The following is a 5,236-nucleotide window of genomic DNA, read 5'->3' as shown; positions in this document are numbered from 1 at the left end:
AGCGTGGGTTTTACTTCTGTTCCTTTAGTCATATCAGCATGGTTTTATTGCTGTTCCTTGAGTCACACCAGCGTGGGTTTTTATTGCTGTTCCTTTAGTCACACCAGCGTGGGTTTTTATTGCTGTTCCTTTAGTCACACCAGCATGGTTTGTATTGCTGTTACTTTAGTCACACCAGGGTGGGTTTTATTGTTGTTCCTTTAGTCACACCAGCATGGTTTGTATTGCTGTTCTTTTAGTCACACCAGCGTGGGTTTTTATTGCTGTTCCTTTAGTCACACCAGCATGGTTTGTATTGCCGTTCCTTTAATCACACCAGCGTGGGTTTTATTTCTGTTCCTTTAGTCATATCAGCATGGTTTTATTGCTGTTCCTTGAGTCACACCAGCGTGGGTTTTTATTGCTGTTCCTTTAGTCACACCAGCATGGTTTGTATTGCTGTTCCTTTAGTCACACCAGCGTGGGTTTTATTGCTGTTCCTTTAGTCACACCAGCATGGTTTGTATTGCTGTTCCTTTAGTCACACCAGCGGGGTTTTTTATTGCTGTTCCTTTAGTCACACCAGCGCGGGTTTTATTGCTGTTCCTTTAGTCACACCAGCATGGTTTGTATTGCTGTTCCTTGAGTCACACCAGCGTGGGTTTAATTGCTGTTCCTTTAGTCACACCAGCGTGGGTTTTATTGCTGTTCCTTTAGTCACACCACCATGGTTTGTATTGCTGTTCCTTTAGTAATATCAACATGGTTTTATTGCTGTTTCTTGAGTCACACCAGCGTGGTTTTATTGCTCTTCCTTTAGTCACACCAGCGTGGGTTTTATTGCTGTTCCTTTAGTCACGCCAGCGTGGTTTATTGCTGTTCCTTTGGTCAAACCAGCATGGTTTATTGCTGTTCGTTTAGTCACACCAGCGTGGTTTATTGCTGTTCCTTTAGTCACACCAGCGTGTTTTATTGCTGTTCCTTTAGTCACGCCAGCGTGGGTTTTTATTGCTGTTCCTTTAGTCACGCCAGCGTGGTTTTATTGCTGTTCCTTTAGTCACACCAGCGTGGGTTTTTATTGCTGTTCCTTTAGTCACGCCAGCGTGGTTTATTGCTGTTACTTTAGTCACACCAGCGTGGTTTATTGCTGTTCCTTTAGTCACACTAGCGTAGTTTATTGCTGTTCCTTTAGTCACGCTAGCGTGGTTTATTGCTGTTCCTTTAGTCACACCAGCATGGTTTATTGCTGTTCCTTTAGTCACACCAGCATGGTTTATTGCTGTTCCTTTAGTCAAACCAGCATGGTTTGTATTGCTGTTACTTTAGTCACACCAGCATGGTTTGTATTGCTGTTCCTTTAGTCACACCAGCGTGGGTTTTATTGTTGTTCCTTTAGTCACGCCAGCGTGGTTTATTGCTGTTCCTTTAGTCACACCAGCGTGGTTTATTGCTGTTCCTTTAGTCACACCAGCGTGGTTTATTGCTGTTCCTTTAGTTACGCTAGCGTTGTTTATTGATGTTCCTTTAGTCACACCAGCGTGGTTTATTGCTGTTCTTTAGTCACACCAGCATGGTTTGTATTGCTGTTCCTTTAGTCACACCAGCGTGGGTTTTATTGTTGTTCCTTTAGTCACGCCAGCGTGGTTTATTGCTGTTCCTTTAGTCACACCAGCGTGGTTTATTGCTGTTCCTTTAGTTGAGCTAGCGTGGTTTATTGATGTTCCTTTAGTCACACCAGCGTGGTTTATTGCTGTTCCTTTAGTCACACCAGCGTGGTTTATTGCTGTTCCTTTAGTCACACCAGCATGGTTTGTATTGCTGTTACTTTAGTCACACCAGCGTGGGTTTTATTGCTGTTCCTTTAGTCACACCAGCATGGTTTGTATTGCTGTTCCTTTAGTCACACCAGCGTGGGTTTTTATTGCTGTTCCTTTAGTCACACCAGCATGGTTTGTAATGCTGCTACTTTAGTCACACCAGCGTGGGTTTTATTGTTGTTCCTTTAGTCACACCAGCATGGTTTGTATTGCTGTTCCTTTACTCACACCAGCGTGGGTTTTTATTGCTGTTCCTTTAGGCACACCAGCATGGTTTTTATTGCTGTTCCTTTAGTCACAACACCGTGGGTTTTATTTCTGTTCCTTTAGTCACACCAGCGTGGGTTTTATTTCTGTTCCTTTAGTCATATCAGCATGGTTTTATTGCTGTTCCTTGAGTCACACCAGCGTGGGTTTTTATTGCTGTTCCTTTAGACACACCAGCATGGTTTGTATTGCTGTTCCTTTAGTCACACCAGCGTGGGTTTTATTGCTGTTCCTTTAGTCACACCAGCATGGTTTGTATTGCTGTTCCTTTAGTCACACCAGCGTGGGTTTTTATTGCTGTTCCTTTAGTCACACCAGCGCGGGTTTTATGCTGTTCCTTTAGTCACACCAGCATGGTTTGTATTGCTGTTCCGTGAGTCACACAAGCGTGGGTTTAATTGCTGTTCCTTTAGTCACACCAGCGTGGGTTTTATTGCTGTTCCTTTAGTCACACCACCATGGTTTTTATTGCTGTTCCTTTAGTAATATCAACATGGTTTTATTGCTGTTTCTTGAGTCACACCAGCGTGGTTTTATTGCTCTTCCTTTAGTCACACCAGCGTGGGTTTTATTGCTGTTCCTTTAGTCAAGCCAGCGTGGTTTATTGCTGTTCCTTTAGTCACACCAGCGTGGGTTTTATTGTTGTTCCTTTAGTCACGCTAGCGTGGTTTATTGATGTTCCTTTAGTCACACCAGCGTGGTTTATTTCTGTTCCAATAGTCACACCAGCATGGTTTGTATTGCTGTTACTTTAGTCACACCAGCGTGGGTTTTATTGCTGTTCCTTTAGTCACACCAGCATGGTTTGTATTGCTGTTCCTTTAGTCACACCAGCGTGGGTTTTTATTGCTGTTCCTTTAGTCACACCAGCATGGTTTGTATTGCTGTTACTTTAGTCACAACAGCGTGGGTTTTATTGTTGTTCCTTTAGTCACACCAGCATGGTTTGTATTGCTGTTACTTTAGTCACACCAGTGTGGGTTTTTATTGCTGTTCCTTTAGTCACACCAGCGTGGGTTTTTATTGCTGTTCCTTTAGTCACACCAGCGCGGGTTTATTGCTGTTCCTTTAGTCACACCAGCATGGTTTGTATTGCTGTTCCGTGAGTCACACAAGCGTGGGTTTAATTGCTGTTCCTTTAGTCACACCAGCGTGGGTTTTATTGCTGTTCCTTTAGTCACACCACCATGGTTTGTATTGCTGTTCCTTTAGTAATATCAACATGGTTTTATTGCTGTTTCTTGAGTCACACCAGCGTGGTTTTATTGCTCTTCCTTTAGTCACACCAGCATGGGTTTTATTGCTGTTCCTTTAGTCACGCCAGCGTGGTTTATTGCTGTTCCTTTAGTCACACCAACGTGGGTTTTATTGATGTTCCTTTAGACACACCATCGTGGTTTATTGCTGTTCCTTTAGTCACACCAGCGTGGTTTATTGCTGTTCCTTTAGTCACACCAGCGTGGGTTTTATTGTTGTTCCTTTAGTCACGCCAGCGTGGTTTATTGCTGTTCCTTTAGTCACACCAGCGTGGTTTTATTGCTGTTCCTTTAGTCACACGAGCGTGGGTTTTATTGTTGTTCCTTTAGTCACGCCAGCGTGGTTTATTGCTGTTCCTTTAGTCACACCAGCGTGGTTTATTGCTGTTCCTTTAGTCACACCAGCGTGGTTTATTGCTGTTCCTTTAGTCACGCTAGTGTGGTTTATTGATGTTGCTTTAGTCACACCAGCGTGGTTTATTGCTGTTACTTTAGTCACACCAGCGTGGTTTATTGCTGTTCCTTTAGTCACATCAGCATGGTTTGTATTGCTGTTACTTTATTCACACCAGCGTGGGTTTTTATTGCTGTTCCTTTAGTCACAACAGCATGGTTTGTATTGCTGTTCCTTTAGTCACACCAGCGTGGGTTTTATTGCTGTTCCTTTAGTCACGCCAGCATGGTTTGTATTGCTGTTCCTTTAGTCACACCAGCGTGGGTTTTATTGTTGTTCCTTTAGTCACATCAGCATGGTTTGAATTGCTGTTCCTTTAGTCACACCAGTGTGGGTTTTTATTGCTGTTCCTTTAGTCACACCAGCATGGTTTGTATTGCTGTTCCTTTTATCACACCAGCGTGGGTTTTATTTCTGTTCCTTTAGTCATATCAGCATGGTTTTATTGCTGTTCCTTGAGTCACACCAGCGTGGGTTTTTATTGCTGTTCCTTTAGTCACACCAGCATGGATTGTATGGCTGTTCCTTGAGTCACACCAGCGTGGGTTTAATTGCTGTTCCTTTAGTCACACCAGCGTGGTTTTATTGCTGTTCCTTTAGTCACACCACCATGGTTTGTATTGCTGTTCCTTTAGTAATATCAACATGGTTTTATTGCTGTTTCTTGAGTCACACCAGCGTGGTTTTATTGCTCTTCCTTTAGTCACACCAGCGTGGGTTTTATTGCTGTTCCTTTAATCACGCCAGCGTGGTTTATTGCTGTTCCTTTAGTCACACCAGCGTGGGTTTTATTGTTGTTCCGTGAGTCACACAAGCGTGGGTTTAATTGCTGTTCCTTTAGTCACACCAGCTTGGTTTTATTGCTGTTCCTTTAGTCACACCAGCGTGGGTTTTATTGTTGTTCCTTTAGTCACGCCAGCGTGGTTTATTGCTGTTCCTTTAGTCACACCAGCGTGGTTTATTGCTGTTCCTTTAGTCACACCAGCGTGGTTTATTGCTGTTCCTTTAGTCACGCTAGTGTGGTTTATTGATGTTGCTTTAGTCACACCAGCGTGGTTTATTGCTGTTCCTTTAGTCACATCAGCATGGTTTGTATTGCTGTTACTTTAGTCACACCAGCGTGGGTTTTATTGCTGTTCCTTTAGTCACACCAGCATGGTTTGTATTGCTGTTCCTTTAGTCACACCAGCGTGGATTTTACTTCTGTTCCTTTAGTCATATCAGCGTGGTTTTATTGCTGTTCCTTGAGTCACACCAGCGTGGGTTTTTATTGCTGTTCCTTTAGTCACACCAGCGTGGGTTTTTATTGCTGTTCCTTTAGTCACACCAGCATGGTTTGTATTGCTGTTACTTTAGTCACACCAGCGTGGGTTTTATTGTTGTTCCTTTAGTCACACCAGCATGGTTTGTATTGCTGTTCCTTTAGTCACACCAGCGTGGGTTTTTATTGCTGTTCCTTTAGT

Source organism: Lampris incognitus, chromosome 1 (genome assembly GCF_029633865.1).
Source record: "Lampris incognitus isolate fLamInc1 chromosome 1, fLamInc1.hap2, whole genome shotgun sequence".
NCBI lineage: Eukaryota > Metazoa > Chordata > Actinopteri > Lampriformes > Lampridae > Lampris > Lampris incognitus.
This window is presented reverse-complemented; position numbering follows the sequence as displayed.